This window comes from Mustela nivalis, assembly GCF_964662115.1.
Source record: "Mustela nivalis genome assembly, contig: HAP1_SCAFFOLD_53, whole genome shotgun sequence".
NCBI classification, from domain to species: Eukaryota; Metazoa; Chordata; class Mammalia; order Carnivora; family Mustelidae; genus Mustela; species Mustela nivalis.
In genome coordinates this window covers 1,170,294-1,197,152 of record NW_028136539.1, presented here as the reverse complement: position 1 = coordinate 1,197,152, position 26,859 = coordinate 1,170,294, and the positions used below count along the sequence as shown (strand labels likewise).

Genomic DNA, 26,859 nt, shown 5'->3' with positions numbered 1-26,859 from the left:
AATAGCACATGTTCACAGAATACACAACACATATCCCAAGTACTACTATAGGCTTCAAGTAATAGTCAAAACAATAGTAAAAATGATTCAGACCACACCAGTCAAATCATAAATGGGACCTTAACTGTAAATCCTTATCTTTAGATCAAAGCGGGTAATTGGGGGCTGAAGATACATTATAGAACTAATATGTTATAGAACTCCTCTGAAATGAGTCATTTATTCCATCACTTTTCCTGCACAGCTGCTGACCCATGTTTTGGTTCCTGGAAATAGCTGCTACCCTGTCATACTTCTTAAAAGCACATATATTGATAACTCTACTCATTCCTCCATTCCTCTGTGACTGTCACTGTGTTAAAATGTGGAGTCAGCTGACTCACTTGTGATGGTAATAAAGTAGATGAGTTTGCAAAGTATTTTGTTATTTCTAAAAATGCAAAAACCAAATTACATTGAAATCATAAGGGGTGTTTCAGGGAGAGCTGTAGGATGTGGTTTCTTGTGTAATCCACAGAGATTAGCTCCAACACATATTTAAACTCTCCTCTAGGAGCAACCTTAGTGGTAAAGCAAGAAGATAAACAGATGTAAACACACCCTGGCACAAAATTATCACTTATGTTTGGCTTCCTAGTCTCCTCGTGTTACTTATTTATCTTAACTTCTCTCTGAAATCAGGGAACACAGAATCTCAATCAGTAGACATTTTTCTACTGAATTACCCAATAGTCTGATCATACCCCAAGACTTTTTTAAATTATTTCACTCATAATCCCAAATCTGCTTTGCTTCCTCATCTTAGTACACTGTAATTTGATTTCAAAATGAGGACAGTTGTCAGTAATGCCACATTCATTCATCTATTTTACAATTCCATGTGCTTATAACTATGAAGATATGTTAATAACATCCATTCCAATAAGCCACCCTAAATTTATTATCATGAAACAAGACCTCAAGAAAGAGAATTCAAAATCATCCATGTATTTGCAACTTATTGCAATAAAGCCTTTATCAATAGACTTCCCTGTGCACATGGTGGTCAAATTGCTGGTGAAAACCAGCCAGATCTATTACAAGCTTTCTCATGGCTTCTAGGTAACCCAAGTGAGCCTTTATTGATACTGGGAAGGGATAAAGCAGGGAAGGGATAAACAGTGCTATAAGATTTGGCTAGACAAAAGTAATGACTCTCATTACAAAGTGAGTATTTTTTTTTCAAGCTTTAGTTCAGTTTATTTTTCTTGTATAAAACTATGTAGTAGCCACAGCTGGAGCCTGGGTCCTCTGAACAGAGACTCTGGTGTGGGTCTTCACAAGATGGTCCGTGAACTCCTGATAGGGAGACTTGGTGAACACAGTCTCCTTCCAGAGATCAGGGGTGAGATAGCTGTAGGTCTTGGAGATGGCATCGAAAGTAGCCTTGGCAAAGTTCCCTAGGGTGGCAGTGCAGCCCCTGGCCGAGGTGTAGCAGTCGTCAATACCAGCCATCATCAGCAGTTTCTTGGGCACAGGGGCCGAGACAATGCCAGTGCCTCTGGGGGCGGGGATGAGACGCACCAGCACAGAGCCACAGCGGCCAGTCACCTTGCACGGGACAGTGTGGGGCTTGCCGATCTTGTTCCCCCAGTAGCCTCGCCGCACAGGGACAATGGAAAGCTTCGCCAGAATGATGGCTCCGCGGATGGCAGTGGCTACCTCCTTGGAACACTTGACACCCAAACCGACGTGTCCATTGTAATCTCCGATGGCGACAAATGCCTTGAACCTGGTCTGCTGGCCCGCGCGCGTCTGCTTCTGCACAGGCATGATCTTCAAAACCTCGTCCTTGAGGGAGGCTCCCAGGAAGAAGTCGATGATCTCAGACTCCTTGATGGGCAGGGAGAAGAGATAGATCTCCTCCAGGGACTTGATCTTCTTGTCTTTGACCAGGCGCCCAGCTTGGTGACGGGGATCCACTCCTTGTCCGCGGCCTTGCCCCCGCGAGCTCCGCGGCCTCGGCCCCGGCCCCGACCACGGCCCCGGCCCCGGCCCCGGCCCCGGATGCCTCTGCCGAAGCCACCGCGGAAATTGCCGCGGCCTCCCATTCCAGGGCCCCCGGGCCCTCCGGGCCCTCCCGCAGCACCGGCGTCATCCGCCATTTGGTGTTCTCTCGGAGAGGAAACAAAGTGAGTATTTTAAAGCAAAAGAGCCTGTTGGGAATATTGTTTTATAAAATAGTGGTTTTTTTTATTAACTTTTAAAAATTCAATTAGGTAACATATAGTGTACCAATAGTTTCAAATGTAGATTTCAGTTATTCATCCATAGCATATAATAGCTAATGCTCAGTACTTACTGTTATAGCTTCTTGAAAGCAGAATTTTAACCCACTGAGCCACCCAGGCGCCCTTGAAAGCAGAATTTTAGATCACATTTTCTGATTACTTCCATGTCGTACAACACTTTCCTGCTAGCAACCTTCAAAACATACTGTTTGTTAGAGGAATTTCTTTAATAATAAATAAATAGGAATTCATTTAAATTTATAAATATATAAAATAAATAGGAATTTATTTAAATTTATTTAAATATTACACACTGTTTCATTGTTCATAAATAAGGTGATGATATTATAGCCATTAGTTGGTAGCACTGATATATCACTATCTTTTTACTTCTCAGTGCATTCTCTTTACACAAATAGATATATATTTTAAAAAATGTGAATCTGTGGCAAACTTGTAAAAAAACCCTATACAGTAAAGTTTATCATTTTAAGTAATCTCAATTATCTTCCTCAATTGTGATAGTATATCCTTCTATCTAGGCCAGATATTGTATGAGGGATTTGAAGAGACATACTTTTCTAAATTTCACTTTTCTCATCTGCAAAATGCTTATCATGATCCTACAAAAAAATACACTTATAATTTTTTGATGAAAATTTATTTATTTATTTTAAGATTTTATTTCTTTCTCAGAGAGAGTGGGCGAGAGAGCAAGCACAGGCAGACAGAATGGCAGGCAGAGGTAGAGGGAGAAGCAGGCTCCGGCCGAGCAAGGAGCCAGATGCGGGACTCGATCCCAGGATGCTGGGATCATGACCTGAGCCAAAGGCAGCTGCTTAACCAACTGAGCCACCCAGGCGTCCCTTTTGATGAAAATTTAATCTGTATAAACAATATATTTGTTGTAATGCGTGGTTCATGGAAAACATCTTTTTTAATTATAAGCAGTATTAGAAATTAAGTAAATGTGTCTATAATATTTAAAGTTTTAACACATAATTCCACTGCTTTGCCTTATTTTCTCAAATCCCTTTACCACTTTCACTGACAGAGTCAAATGTACTTTTTCTACTAGTAGCCAGCTCTTTGTCTTTTGTCAGAAAGATGCCCTTGTGAATTATTTATAATAGAGATATTAGCAATAATAATAATAATAATAATAATAAATAGCAATGAAAATGTTAAAATAAAAGTTTTCTTAACTAATTAGGGTTCTTAGACATCAATTAGAGGAACCACCTCGGGCAAGCAAATTAATCTGCAAGACATTCCCAGAATTAACAAGTCAGTCAGATACAGGGTTGTCTGTAGACTGAAAAGAACTAGGTTTGGAAAATAGGTAAGGACAGTGAAAAAAGTGATCAAATTTTTGGGCAAAATAAACTCTTAGGTGTCCTTTCAATGGAGTCCTGTTCATTATGTAGCAGAAACTCTGGAGATTATCTCAATCCATTGGAGTCACCCCGTTTATTAGCTTGCTATTGACAAAGTTATTTACAAACTGTAGAGCAAGAGGTTATAATGGAGAAAACTGATGGTAATGCACAGGATTCTTGTTAACAATAATGCAAGTTAGTGATTTTTCATTAGAAAACATAAATTCTATAACCCAAATTATGGGCCCAGAGCACTTCTGCTGCACAACTCTGCTTATATCCCAAATAACCATGTGAACTAGTTTTAATATCTGCTTCTCTTATTAATTTTTGAATAAAAATTCTTGACACAAGTATTTTATAATTGTGTGATAATCATGAATTTAATTTTTGGAGAACAAAACACACTTTAGCATAACTAGGTTCGTTCACAGAACCAGCCTTGATAACACACTTCTATATGTTAGAAATGATGTAATAAATGTAGAATATTGGGCACTTGTTTGGTATTCTTTGCCATGTTTTGCACTATCTAAAAAGAGATCAGTGAACTTGGACTGGAGTTAGTAGACATGGAAGAAAATAAAATATTACAGAGAAGAATACTCTGTGGTCCACAACCTAAACGGCCTGGGATTCCCATCATTTGGATCCCTGTAGCTTTACAGAAGTCAATTAAATTTTTGTATCTCTGATTAAAGTTGTTTCCCCAGTACTTTTTCAAACATCTCTTGTAAAGTATTGTTTCCCAGAAAAAAAGGGATTTTGCACATGTATCTGCCTTTGTCTCTGGTCATGATCTCAGTCAGGATCCTGGGATCGAGCCCCATATCGGGCTTCCTGCTCATTAGGGAGTATACTTCTCAGTCTCTCTCTGCAGCTACATCCCCCTGCCCCACTCATGCTCTCTCTCTCTCAAATAAATAAATACAATCTTTAATTTTTTAATTAAAAATAAGATAAATAAATTAAAATAAAAAGTCTGGGCTTACTGCCCCATTTAGCTCCTTTTGTTTTTTTGAGTTGTATTTAAAGCAGCATGAGAGAACATGAGGCTCTCAAACTTAAAAAAAAAAAGGAAAAAATTGAGTTTTGTTAGGATTTAAGATCTTGTCTGCTAGACAAAAACGTTGGCTTTGTTAACATGTGAAAATTATCAAAAGGGAATAAGATAGAATTCTAATAATTTTTGTAGAAATTAAAAATTTTCTCCAACCCAATTACATACAGACCCATTAAGTAAATTCATTCCAATGTCCCAAACCAACCTTTTCTAATAGTAATGCATCTGTGTAAACAGGGTCAACCCAAGGAATAAATAAATATTATTATTTTTTTCCTGTCTCTTCCACAGTCTCATCTGGGTATATTGGTAGCAAGCCAATTATCTATCTTATAAGACATGATATCATAAGGAAGGGTATTCTGTCCATTTGGAACAACTGAAAATCATTGTAATTTTATCTTGGTGCAGTAACTTGAGATGGCACAGTGTGGTTTATGAATATATTTTATTTTTTTTTTACTGGGAAGAAGAGATTATAGAGATATTGGTTATCCAAGAGAGACTGACAGGTGTTGATAGTTGCCAGGTCAATATCCATCTACTTTTTCCTTTAGTATCAGAAAGCACTGAGGGATTGACAACAAGGAAACTTAAAACAACATCAAATATTTTATTGTCTCTTTTCTAGTTACATTGTAACCATATGACAAAGTATCAGTTGTACAAGATATCATTCTCTTTTACCTCTATCTTTCTGCCAGAAATGTGGGCTTAATAGTGAGAACTCCAACAGCAATTTTTGCAACTGTGAATAAAAAGCCATGAAAACCTCTAAGATAGTTCACTTGACTTTCTTAAGACTCTGAACCAACACCAGAAAACACTCTCTGTAGTCTTCTTGTTAAATGAAAAATATGGTTAAACCACTTTTGACAGTCTACTACCTACAGCAAACTGTAAATCTTAATTGAAATATGTCCTCTCAGCTGTGCTTAAGCAACTGAGTCCTGAGCTTTTCAGGTTTTCAGTCTGAAAGAGTACACCTCGGGTGCTCTGAAAGGGAAGAGAAAGGACACCCTGTTCTCCATATAAATTAAAGAAGAGAAATCTGTGCATTTAAGTGGGCCATATAAAATTTATCAAGCAATTATCTCCTAACTCCTTCCTATCCAAATTACCTGATATGCTCTCCCTATTCCTTTATTCCACGTTACTGCCTTTTCACAACATGTCTTCTGTTATTTCCTTCTTGCAAGCTAGTTTTGATTTCTGCATCTAAAAAAATCAACAATCATTGTGTATTTCAATTCCCATTTTCCTCAAATGCATTGATTCTTCTTATCTATTACTCTTTTCTCATACTCAGTGTCTTTGTCTTTATGGGGTTTGTACTTTGCTTTTCCCCATCCTTTACTGCCATTATATAATCAATCTAATAACTTCTTAGAGAAAGTTAAAAATTCCCGCATAGCCACACGTGAACACAAAGTCACTGATTTTTAGCAAACCTATAAGATAGTCAGACATCCATTCAATTTCTTTTTTTTTTAAGATTTTATTTATTTATTTGACAGAGAGAGATGACAAGCAGGCAGAGAGGCAGGCAGAGAGAGAGGAGGAAGCAGTCTCCCTGCTGAGCAGAGAGCCTGATTTGGGGCTCGGTCCCAGGACCCTGGGATCATGACCTGAGCCGAAGGCAGCGGCTTAACCCACTGAGCCACCCAGGCGTCCCTCCATTCAATTTCTTAACTGAGTCCCAAATGCATCCTGACTTCTAACCTAAACCTAAGCTCTACTTCTTACACGTTGTTATATGACCAAATTCTTTCAGTTCAGTATTTTGTAACATTTAAATATTAATCAGTTGATGCTTTGTTTGTGTATTTCTATGAAAATAATTTGAATACTGTAGATTTATTGTTATATTTGTAGGTTTATAATCAAAGTTTCATCAGTTGTAGTTTTTGGAAATTTCAGATATAATGATTAACCTAAAATGATACTGCCTCAAATCCCTCTGATATCAAGGCCCAACACCTGATTATAGCCAAACCTGTGGTGGATAGTTCCATGGGAAATTGCAGTTACTTAACACTGATAGCATCTCATGTTCTCTCTATCATTTTAGAATGTCTCCAACACAACCCAAAAGTGTAGGAGAGTTAATGTCCTCTGAGGACAGCTCTCAGTGAAGTGGAAATAAGAACCATAGGTAAAATTGTCAGTTTTCAGGTCTTCATGAGGACAACTTAAAGAAGTTTCTCAGGACCTTTCAGTAAAAGCAAGCCTTCATTTTCTATCCACAACAATTATATCAACAATGTACCTCTTTGACAAAGTTGCTTCTTCACTGTATCACTTTCCCATTCTTTTCTACCTTGGATAATCTCCCAGATAAACTAACAGTACTCAAATCCTTTGTCCTACTCTTTGCTCTCAGGATAAATGGAGCCAAAAGACTTAGATTAATATCAAGTTCTGAATGGGATCTTAGAGCTATTTCTGTCCAGATTTTCATAAACATAGGGACCTTTGAATTATCAGGCTATAAATAAGTTCTAAATGGAGGGGGCAAAAGCAAAAAGTAGAAATTTTTATGTTTGATTTTTAATCATGATTAATTGACTTTATTGATTATTATAAATACTAACATTATAAAAGTGTAGATCTTTGTAAAACAATGTCATATTGTAAGAAAGAAGTTGCATAATCCTTTTGAGAATATTAAACCAAGTGTTCAGGTGCCATCTAATTTCTTGTTTAATCCAGAACTTTGGTGTGCATCATCTTGAGGAATAGGATTTTGAAGTCCAGACAGACTAAGAGAAAACTGATCCAAATGTGTGTGTTTATATTTCTGCTTTTGTTGTAAAAATCAAAGTGTGATTGCTGGTTTAAAATGGTAAAACTAATAATGTTCATGGACTCGATTATAAATTTTCTAATTGTATGGGAAGAATCCAATAAACATAGAATTAATTGATTTGCAAATCCTCAAAGAGCTACAGGATCAGGTAGTGGTATGTTCTGATTCAACAGCATCATAATGCAGCATTTTATATGTGTGGCTAATGGATATTTTCATGAATGTTTGCTAGCTAGTCAGCCAATACAGAGAAATATTAGGTAGCGTAATTACTCACAGTTGTGTTTAATAAAATGAGAGAAAATTATCAAATGACACTAATAATAATAAACCTATAGCAGGCTAAATATTCAATGATAATTACAAGTATTAATCTAGCTTTCTTCCCTGATTATGACTCTTCTCTCCTTTATCATAATGGGAGTAGCAGATTGTCTGCAGTGAATTGTGAAAACGCAGCAGTGACTTTGGCAGTGAAGGCCTCCCATCAATTTTGATAGGTTAAAATGATTCTGGTTGGTCTTGAGCAAATGTGTCATTTTTTTTTTCTGTGTGTGTCATAAAAGAAAGAAGCAATAGTAAATTCTTGCTGTTATTCCATGGAGCCAATAAAATCATACTGCCAACAAGAGGCTGTTGACACCATAGGTGTAGTTAACTGTCTTGAAATACTACGCCTGGAAATAAAATCCTAATATTTCACATAACCTCTTTTTTTTAAAGAAATAAAACAAAACAAAACAAAACAAAACAACTATACTGCTTACATTTAGGGCCCTGCTGTTGTGTAACTATTTTTGAACATGTCTTCTGTAAGTGTATATATATATATATATATATATATATATATATACATATTTTTCTGTGCAATAAATTCATTTAGAGATAAATTTGGATTGCAAATTATTTTGGGGGAGGCGTGGTATTTGTGGCTAGTCTTACAAGTAAAAAGGACTAAAAAAAAAAAAACATTTTTTATTACAGCATATTTACATCTGTCCAAAGTACTTATCTACTATAATACTGACTAATGTATAATACTGTACACAAAGAAAGAAGTTAAATGAGTTATAATTCAGTCAATGTATAGCTGGCCATTTTAAAACTTACCACTGAATCTTTCTGGTATGAAATGTGATATCTGGCAATCTGGTCCAGTTCATTACATCAGGTCATTTGTATGTTCTTATTACCATTTTGATAGCATAGCACATTTTATAACCCAGACATTTTACAATGGAACTATGATGCATGTATTTTCAAAAGTATAGACATACATGAAGCTATGAGGTCAAAAAAGATGAATGTCCGTAGTACCATATAGACTCAACAAATAAAAGTGTCCAAGGGTCTGAGTGTGACTTATGAATATTGTATAAGATTAGGCCAACATGTGGTTTTGATATAAATAATCTGTTCTTAAATTAGAATTACAATCGTTGAGTACAGTGTTGAAAATGGCAGATAGATTTTAGCTATCTTTGCTCACTAGGGAAAATGGAAAAATGTTTAGTTTGGTCAGATTTTCACTTAACTTCTGAAAAATCTTACGTTTGAGAGAACCCTTCTGAAATAAGAATCCTTAAAGACATAACCCCTTTGGCACAAGTTTTCAAGAAACTTGTTTGATGTTGTAGACAATTCTATGGCACACGTACTGTTCTAGATGTTTCATGCCAATAATATGTAAGCCATACCAAGGCTACATATACATATAGAGATGTTCCTCAGCTTACAAGGGGGCTATGTACAGAGAAACACATAAAAAATTAAAAATGCATTTAATACCCCAAAACTATCAAATATCATAGCTTACCTTAAGCTTATTTAAACATACTCAGAACACTTACATTTGCCTGCATTTGGGCAAAATCATCTTAAGCAAAGCCTATTTTATAACAAAGTATCAAATATCACATGAAATTTATTAAATATTACACTAAAAAAGAAGAATATATATATTCTATATATATATACTATATATAGAATGCTTGTAAGAATATCAGGTGTTCACCCCTGTAATCTTCTAGCTGACTGGAAGCTGTGGCTGCCGCTGCCCAGAATCACAAGATGGCACCATATAGAACAAGAGTTTCAGGTGGTAGGTGTTGTAAGTTTTACCCAAACTGACATTGGTTTTTGTCATCATATATGTCAAGTAGTTTTCTCAGGTTTATTTTTAGAATATCCTTGTATAATGAATATTTACACTGATATCTAGTATAAAAATCTTGCAATTTAACATTAGAAACATTAAGATATTGAAAATCAATCTATTTCTTTAATTCATTGAAGACATTTTTGGCTTGTTTCCAGTACTTTCTTACTGGTTAAAAAGTGAATTTGAAGTAGTCTGGATTTCATTATTATATGGCACTTTCCCTTTGATGAATACAAAGATGATATTCTATATTAGCTATCTGAGAAGAATTTATTTTTTTAATTTTATTTATTTGTAAGAGAGAGAGTGAGAGAGAGCACAAGCAGGGGGAGCAGCAGGATGAGGGAGAAGCAAACTCCCGGCTAAGCAGGGAATCTGTTGCAGAACTGAGTCCCAGGACCCTAAGATCATGACCCGAGCTAAAGGCTCAGGCGTTTAACTGACTGAGCCACCCAGGTGTCCCAATCTGAGAAGAGTTCTGTATGCTATTCCTATTAATATGCAGTTTAAAGTCTAGGTAATTAACTTAATATTTTAGTGGCTATTGCATAGATAGCACTATGTTCCAGGCAGAGAGTAAGAAAGAAATATTAAATCAACCATATTCTATGCATTCTAAATGAAAATAATTAATCGATCATAAAAATCCTTCTATTTATGGAATATCAACTTATAAGCTTTCCTCCATATGAACAATGCCAAATACCAGAATAAAGGGTCATCTAATACAAATAAAGGATAGAATTAAAGAATTCTGGTAAGCCATTTAATTTTGAAAAACGGTGTTGTATTGTTGCTGAGTTGTGGTTTTCCGTTACATAATATCTGATAAGTGTAGAAGTAACATGAGTGTTACGTGAGATGCGAAATGGTATATAATTAAGATATTTTTAAAAGTACAGATAAATACAAATTTGTAAACATAGCATTATGGAGGAGTAAAAATAAATGATAGCTACACACTCTAAAGTGAATAAAACTTGGAAAGCTAATAGAGAATTAAAACAAGGACAGTGCAAAAAGTATGGTACATTTTTATGAAGTTCAAACAAATTCTGTGAAACCATAGATGGACTTAAAGATACTATTATGTATCAAATATTGTAAAAATTAAGCAAGGAAATAGCAAACATAAAACAACCAAAGCATACAACTTGGGTAGATACAAGAGGTGTGATCATGTTCTACTTCATAAAGAGATGAGTTAATAGATAAATACAAGTAACTAGACTTTTTAGACGTTAATAAAACGTTGCCTGTTATTTCTTAGTAATATAAAATATATGGTTTTCTAACAAAAACGTTTATCTTAAAATATTTAAAAATAAATTTTAGGCTACTCCTAAGGTTATATTTACTTTTCCACTGTAGGAAAAGCTGGTTGTTGTAGTTGTATTTGTTTGTTTGTTTTAGTCTCCTCCTAGTTTTTATTATTATAATGTGGAATGAGGAATGTTAGATTGAAAAGTGAATTATTTTATAGACAAAAATCATTACTTGATTCACCTCCTGGTACAGCAGATGGAACTCCTGAAAATATGCCCTTTTGCCTTATGGAAGAGTAACAGTTATGCTTACTTCTGAAACATACTTGGTGGTGGCCCTAAATAGTGACACCATAGTAAACATTTTGAATATTTGCAATTAATTTTTATAGTCATAGGGCTCCAAAAGGCACTGCAGGTATCTTAGCAGGTATTTCAATAAGGCTAAAATTTGCCTGACTGTTTAAAAATATTAGCAAGGCACAAAACATGGCAGAAGTATTGTCCTCAGATATTATTTTTTTCCATATGCTCCTGATTCCAGACATGACAAGTTATTTTTCAAATATTTATTATAAAAGTTTTTATTTATTTATTTGACAGAGATCACAATAAGGCAGAGTCAGGCAGAGAGAGAGAGGAGGAAGCAGACTCCCTGCTGAGCTGAGAGCCCGATGTGGGCCTCGATCCAAAGATCCTGGAATCATGACCTGAGCCGAAGGCAGATGCTTTAACCTACTGAGCCACCCAGGCTCCCCCATGACAAGTTATTTTGATAGATGTATATACAGTGTATTTTCCAGTTATAAGAAAAATGGTTCTGCTATTTTTAACCTTTTTAAAAATTAAATAATTTTTTTCATTGAAATTTTATTTTTTAATGTTTTACTTTTCTTTTCTTTTTTTTTAAAGATTTTATTTATTTATTTGAGAGACAGAGATCACAAGTAGGCAGAGAGGCAGGCAGTGAGAGAGAGAGAGAGAGGGGGAAGCAGGCTCCCTGCGGAGCAGAGAGCCCGATGCGGGGCTCAATCCAAGGACCCTGAGATCATAACCCGAGCTGAAGGCAGCAGCCCAACCCACTGCGCCACCCAGGCGCCCCAATGTTTTACTTTTCAATATACTACTTAGAATATAAAACCTATTCCATTTTGTAAGATGTTTACCATTTAAAAAATGGTAATTTTCTCATTGTGTCTTCCCCTCACATTGCTTTATTTTGAATAAAAAATTTCACAATAAACATAACTGATGCTTTCCTTCTGATGGTCCCTCTGTTGGTCATATTGTATATGAGCCATGACAATTAGTTTTACAAAATTTATTGATGTTTGTTGATATGTTTTATCATAACTAATTTTCCCTCCCTTATCTAGATTCCCCAGCTTTCAGACAGGTGGACACTTTAATAAACCATACCCAAGGGATGTATCAAGTACTTCTTAGACATTCTCTCAGATCCTTGAGGTCTCATTTTGCCTAGGGATTTGCAATAGGTTCTGCCAGAGGCACCACTGTGACAACTGATGTCCATGGTCTAATTCCTGCTAAGCTCAAGAGGTCACTGGTTTCCAAGTTTATCTATACAATTAATGCATTCCAGCAAGTTCTTTTTTTTTTTAATATTAACAAACTTATTTTAAAGTTTATATGGAGAGGCAAAGACTCACAATAGTCAACATAGTGTTGAAGGAGAACAAAGACTGAGGACTGACTTCAAAGTTTACTAAAGCGATTGGGCGCCTGGGTGGCTCAGTTGGTTAAGCCTCTGCCTTCCGGCTCAGGTCATGATCCCAGGGGCCAGGGATCGAGTCCCGCATTGGGTTCTCTGCTCAGCAGGGAGCCTGCTTCTCCTCATCTCTCTCTCTGGCTGTCTCTCTGCCCATTTGTGATCTCTCTCTCTGTCAAATAAATAAATAAAATCTTAAAAAAAAGTTTACCATAACGATAATTGTAAGCATGATATTGTAATACCACAGAGAGACTAGATTAAAGCAACAGAATATATATTATCAATTATATTTTATATATAATAGAAAAGCAAAAGCAATACAAGAGAGCAAAATACAATCTTTTAAACAAATGGTTCTGTAGCAATGGTGAAGCTAAATCTAAAAATATAAAATAAAATAAATCCAGGCAGATATCCTACACTCTTCACAAAAATGAACTCAGATTGGATTATAAACCTAAACATGAAACATGTAGAAGGTAATATAGAAGAAAATTTAAATGACCTTGGTTTTTGCAATAACTTTAGCTACAAAAGCACAAGCACTGAATTTAAAAATGTCTACTCTGTGAAACACAATGCCAAGAGAATGAAAAGGCAAAGCACAGACTATGAGAAAAAATTTGCAAAATACACATCTGGCAAAGGACTGTTAATCAAAAATACACAAAGACCCCTAAAAACTCAACAATGGGGGAAAAACCGGATTAAAAATGAGCCAAAGGCCTTAGCAGATACCTCACCAAAGAAAATATTACAGATGGCAAATAAGCATATAAAAAGATGCTTCACATCATATGTCATCAGGAAAATGCAAATTAAAACAAAAAAGAGACACCAGTACATACCCAGAATCCAGAGCACTGTCAACAGAACACGAAATGTTGGTGAGGATGTGGAGCAACAGGAATGTTCTTCCATGTGTATTGAGAATAAAGAATGGAAAACAACTTGGCAGTTTCTTACAAAACTAAACATATTCTTGCCAGATGATTCAGCAGTAGCAGCTCTTGGTATTTATCCAAAGAAGATGAAATCTATACCCACAAAGATGTCTATAGTAGTTTTATTCATAACTGACAAAAGCTTGGAAGCAACCAAGATATCCTTCCATAAGTGAAAGGTCAAAGAAAGTGTAGTACATGCAAACAATGGAATATTATTTAATGCTAGAGAAATGAATTACCAAGCTATGAAAAGATATGGATAGAAATATTTAATAAATATTTGATTTTAGGCTTCTACCAGTCTATCAATAGTATTAGTATATTTTAACAGTGAATGCTCAGCATTCATGAATTTACCTAATAAAACATTTTGGGTTCAATATTTTAAATACTTCAACCTCTATGATTATATTCCTAATAATTTTGAATTGGGGTAAATAAACCTTAATTTTTTGTAACTTGTTTCTTATTGCAAGAGAGCTCAATGAAATTTTAGAAAATAAAAATTTACAAAAAAAAAAAGTTTAGTTTATTATTGCCAAATAATTTAAAACTTTATCTTATATTCAAATACATATATTTTTCTAAATTGATTTATATGCTACTAAAACCAAAAACTTTTAGTTATACTAGATTTCATATCCTGCAATCAATGCCAGAAATCCATCTGGCAATGATTTGTCTTAAATAGAGTTAAGATGGGTGTTATTACAATGCAAGATGGAAACAAATATAGTATAACAATAGGTGATACATAACTTTTCCGTTTTGATCAAGTTACTAATCTACAAAAGGCTTTTATCAGTGACAGACTTGGGAATTTAACAAAACTTTTAAACTAGCATGTGCGACTCATTTTTAGAAAACAACACAATCAATAACACTTTATTTAGATTAAATCATGACTATTTCTCCATTTGAATAAAAAAGGTAGCAATCCCAATAAGTTTATTGAACATGAAAAGTTGAAATGCTATAATGCTCCTAAGGAATTAAATGATCCAGTCAAGAATAACAAAAAAAGGATATAAATTACCAAAGTGTTTGTATAATTGTAATGTACAACTGCCCATTATCGTTCCATAGTGTAGGCTTGTACAAGAACTCTATAAAAGAACTCCACTTCTAAACTGTGGAAAATATGTTCCCTTTCCCCCTATATACAACTATTAAGCCATTCATTTAGCTTTTAAAATATCCACTTAATACAGGCTTTTTACACATTTGAACAGGCAGCAGGGCTCTATTCTTATCGCTTACATCTGAAGGATAGACTTCTAGCGTAAGAGGTAAAGCCCATAAAGGAGCCCAATAATAACAACAAAATACAGTTTAGTGAGCCCTTACAATCTGCCAGCTACCTTTCTGAGAATACTTCAATTAATAAAACATATAAAATACCTGACCACAAAGAGCTCACATTCTTTTGAAATATAATAGTGAAATAAACCAATAATAGAGGGGCACCTGGGTGGCTCAGTCCATTGAGTGACTGCCTTTGGCTTGGGTCATGATCTCAAGGTCCTGGGATGTAACTCCCCAGCAGGCTTTCTAGGCAGTGGGGTGTTTTCTTCTTCCTCTGCGCACCCTCCCAATTCTCTCTCTCTCTGTCTCAAATAAGAAAATAAACCAGTAATAGAATAATGATTGATGGTTGATGGTGATAAGTGATACAAAGAAATACAAGAAAGGTAAAAGCCATTGAGGAATGCTGGGATGAAAGTTAATTTTATTTTGTTTTGGGTGGTTATATCTCATTTATGAGATGTTATTTGCACAAAGACCCAGGAAGTGAAGGAGAGTGTTATACAAATATTAAAGGAAAAGATTGCTCTAGGCAGAGCAAGTAAGTATATAGACTTTGTGTGAACAGCTTGTCTGTTACTTTTGAGGAAAAGCAAGGAGGCCAATGAGGAGTTCATAGTGGTGGAGAGAGGAAGAACGTATTGATGTATGACCTTCTAGTACATTGAAACGCCTTCAGTTTTTATTTAATATGAAAGGGGAAGATACCAAAAGTCTTTCAACAGCAGAATAAAATCATATGACTTGATTTTTAGGTTAAATTGCTGTACCAAAATAAATTTGCATGGAGAAAGGAGTGCAGTATGTGTGGAAGTGGGGTTATCAATCAAGTCAATAATTCAGGAACATATGATGGTGTTTTTAGCATGCTGGGTGGTAATAGAAGTGGTGAGGTATGGTTTTCATTGTGTATATATTTTGATGGTGAATATTCTGGTGAACAGGATGGGGTATGTGCAGGACAGACATCAACATTTATTTTACCTGCACAAACAGAAGGGTGGAGTCTTCATTCCCTGATATGGAGAGAACTCTGAGTTCAAATGTTCTTTCTCATTAAATGGCATAGTGATGATGAGGATATAGTCAGACAGTGAAAGAGAGCAGTAAGCATAGTGTTAAGCGGTAAGACATTATAATACATTGGAACATCAAAAAACGTTGTGTTGGATTATCTGTTTATGTGAGTAAATAAATAAATAAAGCTTCCTGGGGTTCTGATAGAGGTAAAGAAGACTGTATATGATCCAAAGGGGCACGTGCACCAAATGTTTATAGCATTAATATCCACAATAGCCAAACTATGGAAAGAACATAGATGTCCATCAACAAATGAAATATATATATATATATGCACACACAATGGAATACTATTCAGCCATCAAAAGAAATGAAATCTTGCCATTTGCGTTGACATGGATGGAACTGGAGGGTATTATGTTTAGCAAAATAAGTCAACCAGAGAAAGGCACTATCATATGATCTCCCTGATATGAGGAAATGGAGGTGCAATGTGGGGGGTTTGGGGAACAGGAAAAGAGTAAATGAAACAAGATGGGATCAGGAGGGAGACAAACCATAAGAGACTCTTAATCTCACAAAACAAACTGAGAGTTTCCGGGGGGGGGTGGGGAGGTTAGGGAGAGGGTGGTGGGGTTATGAACATTGGGGAGGGTATGTGCTGTGGTGAGTGCTGTGAAGTGTGTAAACCTGGCGATTCACTGACCTGTACCCCTGGGGCTAATAATACATTATATGTTAATTAAGAAGAAGAAAGAAGAAGAAGAAGAAGAAGAAGAAGAAGAAGAAGACTACTATAAATCAAATGCTATGGTTTTCAGCATAGAGTGTGTAATCAGGCATATTTTATTAAAGTAACCAAGTAAAATGAGGTCGAAAATTGGAATAACAGAAAACATAAAAATCAGAGATTTTAAAAAGAGATATGGGACAGTGTAGAGAATATAGTCAATGATATTATAATAGTGTTATATGGTGACAGATGGTGGCTATATTTGTAGTGATCATAGAATAATGTATGGAGATATTGAAAACCTGAAACCAATGTAACACTGACTATCAACTACACTCAAATAAAAAAATAGTAAAAGGAAACATTTTAATTTAAAAAGATAAAAAGAGGGACAAGAATTTGAAAAGTGAATTTCAAAAAGAGTAAAGATGAGGCTAAGACATACTCTGAACCTTGAGGAAAACACCATTTTGAAAATTCTTCCCATTTTGAGAAAACTCAAATGAATCAATACCATAAAAGAACCCATTTTAACCGAGAGATGTAATGAATGCTCAAGAAATAATTTTATGACAGGATAATTCTTCCCTATGAAACAGCATACAGAAACCCGGGGAAACACCTGGAAGCCAAATAAACTATACTGAAAATAAGAATTAGGAAAAAGATAAATGATGAAAGATAAGAAAATTAGACCTGCGACAGAGACCTAGTGAAGAGAATTTTTAGCTTGTGGTTTAATGTTTTTGAGGATAATCTAGAGTTCATAACTGCCTTGAGGCAGGCTGGTTGTAGGCAGTTTAGGCAGACCCCTAAGAGAGGCCTACTTTGGGCAGGTGGTGTTGGAGGAGGCCATTGGGCTGGACAAAGACAAATCCAACCATTTGACTAAAGTGTCTGTGAAGATGTTGAAGTCAGATGCAGCAGAGAAAGACCTGTCAAACCTAATCTCAGAAATGGAGATGATGAAGATGATTGGACAGCACAAGGACACCATCAACCTGCTGGGTCCTGCACACAGGATGGTCCTTCGTACACTATCATGGAATATGCCTCCAAAGACAACATACAGGAGTACCTGCAGGCCCAGAGGCCTCCTGACCTGGAGTACTGTTACAATATCAGCCACAATGCAGCAGAGCAACTCTCCTCCAAGCACCCGGTATCCTGTGCCTACCAGGTAGCCTGAGGCATGGAGTACCTTGCCTCCAAGAAGTGCATACACCAAGACCTGGCCACCAGGGAAGTGCTGGTGACAAAGGACAACATGATGAAGATCTCAGACTTCAGCCTTGCCAGAGATATCACCACATCAGTTACTATAAAATGAGAACCAATAGTGGACTGCCTGTGAACTGGATGGTCTCTAAGGCCATGTTTGACCAGATCTACATCCACCAGAGTGACTTCTGGTCTTTTGGGGTGATCCTGTGCAAAATTTTCACTCTGGAAGCCTCCCATATCCTGGAGTGCCTGTGGAGGTGGTTTTTAAGCTGCTGAAGGAGTCATTTGATGGATAAGCCAATAAGTGCACCAGAGAGTTATACACAATAATGAGGGGTGGCTGGCATGTGGTACCTTCAAGCTGCTGGTAGAAGACCTGGATCATACTGTGTCCTTGACCTCCAACCAGGAGTAACCGGACCTGTCCTTGGCCCTGGAACAATACTGTCTATGCTTTCCCAACACCCAAAGCTTCACCTGCTCCTCAGAGAAGAATTCCACCTTCTCTCATGTGCCGTTGCCCAAGGAGGCCTATCTGCCCTGACACCCAGCCCAGCTTGCCAATGGTGGACTCAAATGACTAGTATCCCTATTACTCCTGTCCAGATTCCGTCATAAGCTGTAACCCTTACCCCCCACCCTCCCTGCAAGACTCACTGCCTTCTCCTTTGTCCCTTTCCTACTGGCAGGAGCCAGCTGCCTACCTGAGGCCTTCACCCCTTGAAGTTCACCTCTCTTCCCCTTCCTCTTCCTCCTCCTTACAACCTGCTCATGAAAGAAAGGAACAGAGAGGCAGGTACTTGCTCGTGGCTACTTCCTTCCCTCCCATATGTTGGACCAAGACCCCTCCCTGTCATCTGGTACTGCCTAGATGTCGAGGGAGTTGGAGATGAGGCATGCCAGTGAAAGCTGTCAGAGCTTTCCTGTTTTGGTTTTGTCTGCTTAGCATAACATGTAAGACTGAGTTCTGGTGGCAGGGACCTAGTCCTTGGGGCTATAGCACTAGCGAGGGGATGTCAACTGCTCTGGGCCTTGGCTAAGAGCAAGCCCTGCTCCAGAGATATGGTGCCAAGGGCTTATTAATTTTGATACTAATTTGCTTTGCTGACCAAATACCTGGTATCAAAAGATGGGAAGGCAAAGACTGGAAGCAGTGTTGTGACCATGGGGTCCAGCCCCAAACTATGAAGAAAACACAAAGTGTATAAATCTGAGTAAGTATATATTTACACACCTTTTTAAATAGGTTGTTATCAAAGATTTAATCAATGGGTAATATGCTCCTCGTGGCTGGGAAGCATCAGTTGCCATATATTAAAAACAAAGAAAAGAGGTGTCTGTGTGGCTTCCTCCAAGAAGTGTCCCTTCTTTTCAGGTCATGATCCCAGGGTCCTGGGATGGAGCCCCACATCAGGCTCTCTGCTCAGTGGGAAACCTGCTTCTCCTTTTCCCTCTGCCCTGCTTATAGTTCCTCTTCCTGTCTCTCTGTCTGTCAAATAAATAAAATATTTAAAAAAAAAAACAAGAAAGAAACAAAATGTTTTTAAAAGGTCTTTTTTTTTTTTTTAATTTTCTAGGGGTGCCTGGATGACTTAGTTGTTTAAGCAGATGTTTGCCTTTGGCTGAGGTCATGATTCCAGTGTACAGGGATCCAGCCCTGCATGGGACTACTTGCACCCCAAGGAGCTTGTTTCTTCCTCTCCCTTTGCACATGATTCCCCCTGTTTGTGTGCTTCTTCTCTCTCTCTCTCTCTCTCTCTCTCTCTCTCTCTTGCTGTCAATAAATAAAATAAAATCTTTTACTAAATAAATAAATAAATAAATAAATTTCTAAACCTTCTTTCAGTTTAAGTCCCTTAACAAAAATTGCTACTGCTTCATTAAAAAAAAAAAAAAGATAATTTAGAAAGATGCTTCCAGAGTTAAAAAGTTGTTTTGTTTCTTTGTCAGGATTCAATATAGAAGTGCTTTAAAAAGTAAAAGAAAAAATATGCTATATTAACTCTAATCATACTATAACTTTGGTGGTTATATCAAGATAATGAAAAGTGATTTTAAAGCAAATTTCATTATCAGACATAAAGATCAAGTCAAAATTACAGAAGAGTAAAAGGATGAATTCATCAGGGAGTGTAAAAATTCTTTTTTTTTAAAGATTTTATTTATTTATTTGACAGACAGAGATCAGAAGTAGGCAGAGAGGCAGGCAGAGAGAGAGAGAGAGGAGGAAGCAGGCTCCCTGCTGAGCAGAGAGCCCGATTCGGGACTCGATCCCAGGACCCTGAGATTATGACCTGAGCTAAAGGCAGCGGCCTAACCCACTGAGCCACCCAGGCGCCCCAGGAGTATAATAATTCTTGACTTTTAATACGTAACAACAGATTTGGGGATATATAGGGAAAAACTAAGAACAAAAATCATAACTTCTACCTTGGACGACAAATGGAAAATAATTTCAACACCCTTATTTTAAGATTACATAGACAAATGGTCATCACATTGGTAAGATATGTAAGACTTGAACAAAATGATCAACTAACTAGATATGCTTGATATTACATTACAGTAACGGAACTAACTGAGGTCAGTCTTTGGTGAATCACAGAAACAGGTGGAGTTGTCAAACAAAGGAATCTTTGTTTACAACATACAAGGAGTTCACAGGGAATAAGTTCCAAAGCCTTGACTGTTTGAACAGGAGAGAGATTTTTATTTAGTATTTAAAATGAATACTCAGAAGGGAGAGTTTTATTATCCCATGTATGGTTGGTCATAAGGTTGTGGATGCATGCACATCCACATATGTATTTGTGCAATATGTATTGCATGTTCACCTGAATGAAGCTTGTATTCCACCGAGGGCAGAAACGTCAACGTTAGAATAAAGCAGGGGTAACTGTTGGACAAGGGAAAGGGACTCTGCAGGCTTCAAGAGCAGATAGAAACTAGATGGGGTCTTGGGCTCATTTTCTGGGAAAAGGAATGCAAGGCCTTGATTGCTTTTGAAATAGCACTAGGAGTTTTACCACTGATTTATTGTCTCAATAGCTTAGGCTATTTCCTGGTCTGGTGGTGACTGTTAGTTTTCCCATTGCCTTGTTCCCTCAAAATCCTTAAGGAGTGTGGTTTTTGCATTTCTTTTTAAGAACCTCCCAGGAAGTTTTGGAAGAAGTGTGCTTGGGCAAGTACACAGGTGGGGTATAGATCATTGAAAATAGCTGGGGACAAAAAATGACTTTTCTTATGTCAGGAAAACTATATCTCTTCTATAATTTTCTAGGAACCTCTAACTCTTTCTGCTGATGTTACCAGCAGGCATCTGAGATATTACTGATTGTTCTCTTGAACCTAAGGAAAAGGAAATGTAGAAAGCAAAAGACAAAACTTTAAAATCTATCCTCCAACTCATCAATTCACTGCAGCCACCTCTCTGTCTTTCCCTTTCTCTTTTTCTCTCTTTCTCTTTCTCTCTCACTTTCTCTCTCACATACGCACAACACACGCAAATCAACTTAAAACAATTTTTAATTTTCCCTATTCCATTTTAATATACTTGAGGCATGATCATTTTCTTAGTAAATACAAGGAAAAAAAATCTAGGATTCCATCATTCTGTGTGATTAAAGTATTGAGGAATTTACTTCCAATAGCACTTATAAAAACATATTTTATTTAAGGAATATTATATAATCAGGTGCCTGCATTTTTCTTATTCTCTAACTAGTGTTATTTGGCAATTAATATTTTGTCAATCAATATTCCCCTATACCTGAATGTGTGGGCAGTGAGAGATGAGTTAGAGGCAAGGATGGTGAACACTCCCAACAACTGCAGACTACATATATCTTAAGCCATGATTTTCTTTGCAAAGGTCAACATTGATAATGTTGTAGTCATACCTCCGTGTACCAGGAAAGAAGTAGCATATTTCTTGAAAGACACAGCTATCAAAGCTCCATTGAGAAACCGTAAAGATGGAGAAGGGATTTGCAAATTAAATATCTGATAATGGACATCTACTCTGATTATTTAAAAATGAATAAAAATAAAAAACCTTACTAATAACCAAACAGAGTATCCAATTTTACATGTGAAGGAAATAATGGAAGAGACATGTCACCAAAAGTATATGGATGGCTTATAGGCACATGGCCAATTTCTCAACATTTAAACATTAAAGAAATAAAAATTAAAATCATAATGAGACATGCTTACATATCTATTAGAATGGCTAAAATTATAAAGGCTAATTGTACTTGGTCTGAGCTAGATTGAGAAGCAACAAAAAATCTAAACTGTTGTTGGCATATATCATGATACAACCACTTTGGAAAATAGTTTCAAAATTTTTTTAAATGAAAAATATGTTGCAGTTACACAAATAGCCATTTTATTCTAGGCATTTAACCAAGAAAAACAAACCCTATGTTCATACAAGGACTTGTATATGAATTTCATAGCAGCTTTATTTTTAAGAATTGAAAACAGTGGAAATGTTCATCAATGTCCATCAATAGAGCAAAGACAATTGGAGAATCTCAAAGTAATGATGCTGAGAAAAGAAAATCCAGGCAATGAATAGTATATACTGTGTGATTCCATGACTACAAAAAATCTAAAATACAAATTTATATATAGTCACAGTCATCAAATATATGGTGTGATTTTAGTGCCTTCTTCTGTGCTCCCATAGCTTCCTACACTTGAATCTCCGAGCATTTCTTACACCATGTGAAAATATGAACTCTTTCTCTTTATTCTGTCTTACTAGAATAAGAATCCTTGAAAGTTTATGGACATTTGAACTCTCAGTTATTAGCAAAAATTCTATCACACAGTAAGTTTCCAAATATAAAAGCCAGAGTTTTACAATGACTTCTAAGCTTTACATGATCTAGCCACTCATTTAACCTCTGTGACCTCTTTTCCTGCTACTCTTCAGTCACTCACAATGGCCTCCTTGCTATTCCTCAGATATGCCAGGCATGATCCAACCTTATGGCCTTCAAGATAGCCAATTCCTTTGTCTGGAGTGACCTTATTGCTGATAGTTCTGCGCAAATTCATCACCTTTCCATACATTTGTTCAATTGTCAGCTTCATTGTAACTGCCCTGATCTTTCTATTAAAAATTTTAACTCCCCATCCCCTGCCTAGCAACCTTGATTTTTCTCACCCTGATCGAATTTTTCTTTTTCCCCATTGTACTCTTCCTTTTTGAATGCACTATGCCATTTTTATTAAGGTTTATAGCTTTGAATTGTCTCACCCATTAAAATAAAAGTTCTACAAAGCCAAGTATTTCATTTACCAGTGTAGTCTGAAGTAATATCTGCCCTATAATAGTTCAGTACACAATTGGTAAATTTCAAAATAAATTAATGTTGAGAGTATACTGAATTTCATAAGTCATTTCAATATTTTTTTCCAAAAAAATAAACTACGTAAAACATACCTTAAATTTACTTTCAAAATATTTTATAGCATATAATGGACAATATACATAAGCCTTAAAGAAACAATCCTATAATTAACCATTTCATACCTACTTAAAAACTGCATAATACCACACTCTTAGATCCTCTTTGAATGCTCTAAAATAACCCTTCAAAGGAAATACATTTTTAAAAATCACAGATTTGGGGCACCTGGGTGGCTCAGTGGGTTAAGCCGCTGCCTTCGGCTCAGGTCATGATCTCAGGGTCCTGGGATCGAGTCCCGCATCGGGCTCTCTGCTCAGCAGGGAGCCTGCTTCCTCCTCTCTCTCTGCCTGCCTCTCTGCCTACTTGTGATCTCTCTCTGTCAAATAAATAAATAAAATCTTTAAAAATAAAAATAAAAATAAAAATCACAGATTTTTTGGCAAATAATTTAATCAAATAAAAGTTTCATTCATCTATGTAGATCAAAATAAATGTTTTTAATAAGCATGAAATTATAACTCTGAAGTGTGCTAAAATGAAACCACCTGCTAAGGGTGAGAGAACAAAAATAAACATCCTTTTTCCAAATAAGAGGAATTTATTACCTTTGAATCAAAGCATGTGGATTTGTTTTAACTGGCAATAAAGCAATATGGAGACACAAACCATAGAAAGTCATATTTTAGATTTCCAAAAGACTTCTAAGTGAAGAGTATACATTTTTTAATTGCTACATAATGCTACATAATGACAAGATGACAGGTTGTGACAAATAGCATTTTAAAAGCTCTACTCATAATGGAACGGAAGATGTCATTTCCCTATAATTTTATATATGTCTTTAATTGACTATATCTGGATACAACATATTACCAAACAGATGTTCATCAAAGACTAAATCATTTTTAATGGAACATAATAATTTGAACCTACATCTATTAATCATTTTTTTCGATCTAACATTTATAGTCTCGCTAAACATTTTATCAGTTGTTGACAAAATTCAAAATAAATAGGATAAAAAGTCGTGTTTGGGGGCGCCTGGGTGGCTCAGTGGGTTAAGCCGCTGCCTTCGGCTCAGGTCATGATCTCAGGGTCCTGGGATCGAGTCCCGCATCGGGCTCTCTGCTCAGCAGGGAGCCTGCTTCCTCCTCTCTCTCTGCCTGCCTCTCTGCCTACTTGTGATCTCTCTCTGTCAAATAAATAAATAAAATCTTTAAAAATAAAAATAAAAATAAAAATCACAGATATTTTGGCAAATAATTTAATCAAATAAAAGTTTCATTCATCTATGTAGATCAAAATAAATGTTTTTAATAAGCATGAAATTATAACTCTGAAGTGTGCTAAAATGAAACCACCTGCTAAGGGTGAGAGAACAAAAATAAACATCCTTTTTCCAAATAAGAGGAATTTATTACCTTTGAATCAAAGCATGTGGATTTGTTTTAACTGGCAATAAAGCAATATGGAGACACAAACCATAGAAAGTCATATTTTAGATTTCCAAAAGACTTCTAAGTGAAGAGTATACATTTTTTAATTGCTACATAATGCTACATAATGACAAGATGACAGGTTGTGACAAATAGCATTTTAAAAGCTCTACTCATAATGGAACGGAAGATGTCATTTCCCTATAATTTTATATATGTCTTTAATTGACTATATCTGGATACAACATATTACCAAACAGATGTTCATCAAAGACTAAATCATTTTTAATGGAACATAATAATTTGAACCTACATCTATTAATCATTTTTTTCGATCTAACATTTATAGTCTCGCTAAACATTTTATCAGTTGTTGACAAAATTCAAAATAAATAGGATAAAAAGTCGTGTTTGGGGGCGCCTGGGTGGCTCAGTGGGTTAAGCCGCTGCCTTCGGCTCAGGTCATGATCTCAGGGTCCTGGGATCGAGTCCCGCATCGGGCTCTCTGCTCAGCAGGGAGCCTGCTTCCTCCTCTCTCTCTGCCTGCCTCTCTGCCTACTTGTGATCTCTCTCTGTCAAATAAATAAATAAAATCTTTAAAAAAAAAGTCGTGTTTGGAAAAGTAGATTTCTTTTCAAATTGGCATTTAAATGAAAATATTTGCTGATATTTTTAAAACTTTAAATGTAATTTTATATATATCTGACCTATCAGATGATATAAAATTTTTGGAGAAAATATGACATATTTTTTTATCTTGGTTGAAGGTATTAATAAAGAGCAACTGTTTGTATTATTTGTATTGTGATATCTTAGTTAATAAACATGAATAACTGGTATAAAATATGTTTTTTTAAAAATTTTATTTATTTACTTGACAGAGATCATAGGAAAGCAGAGAGGCAGCCAGAGAGAGAGGAATGGAAGCATGCTCCCAGCTGAGAAGAGAGCCCACTGTGGGACTCAATCCCAGGAACCTGGAATCATGACCTGAGCCGAAGGCAGAGATTTTAACTCACTGAGCCACCCAGGCGCCCTAAAATATGTTTTTTTTTTTTAATATAGAAGTATAGTTCTTGCCAAAATATGGAACTAGCTGGAACTGAATGCCTCCTTCAAAGTCAGCTCTGGAGAAATTATGCAAGTGTAATATGGAACTATTTCAGATATTAACCAAAAACAAAGAAATGATGATAAACGCCTTAAAATACTCAAAGTTGCCCTTGACTGGTATGTTTCAAGCTCTATTCCTGGTTTGAAGACAGGTTTTAACAGGCCTGTCACTGTAGAAATCCGCTGGATGTTTAGAGGCTATCAGAACTGTACAAAACCTTGAAGGGGTAAAGACTTGAAAATTCTTTAGAGAGATTAGCTCCCTAAGGCATTATTCCTCCACACATTTTCCTCCAATCAATTAAGACTGATGGATGAGGGGCACCTGAGTGGCTCTCTCATCACGTGGGTGGTGGGTTAAGCCTCTGCCTTCATCTCAAGTCATGGTCTCTGGGTCCTGGGATCCAGCCCCACATCGGGCACTGCTCAAAAGGAAGCCTGCTTCCCTCCCTGCTTGCCTGCCTCTCTGCTTACTTGTGATCTCTCTCTCTCGCTCTCTTTCTCTCTCTCTGTGTCCAATAAATAAATAAAATCTTTTAAAAAAGGCTGATGGATGATAAATTATGAAAACTGCTCCCTCCAAATGATGCTTCTTCATAAGGATTTAAGAATTTAAAATTGAAACTTGACCGTAGGATTTATCTTATAGAATAACATCAAGTGAAGGCAGTTATTATTAGTTCTGAAGTATTGGTGATTCTGAATTCTTGGCCTCATTAGTAAATTTATTTTTAAATTCTCCCATGGAGTGGTGATTGGCCTTCAGTCTTTCATTGATATACATCATTGGGTCAAATGAGATGTGTGTGCCCAGAACTATATATAATCTTTTTTGTATTTCACTGGAGATGGCATTTCTGAGTTTTGTTCAATTGAATTTGGACAGATGTTTTAATAGTCACTTCTAGAGTTGGCCCTGGAGAATATCTTCCTTTTTTTCTCTTCCCGATTCTCTGAAAAACCCTGACTAATTCTCATT

At 36.2% G+C, this 26,859-nt stretch overlaps 1 pseudogene across 1 annotated transcript in view; it reads right to left on the bottom strand.

The window, feature by feature from the left end:
• Window positions 1–1,213: 1,213 nt before the first annotated feature.
• LOC309856978 (small ribosomal subunit protein uS5 pseudogene) overlaps window positions 1,214–26,859 on the bottom strand; it is a 454,384-nt pseudogene continuing 428,738 nt past the window's right edge. Inside the window, exon 3 of the transcript XR_014316487.1 lies at window positions 1,214–1,776. The product of XR_014316487.1 is annotated as a small ribosomal subunit protein uS5 pseudogene (transcript). The remainder of the gene's footprint in view (window positions 1,777–26,859) is intronic.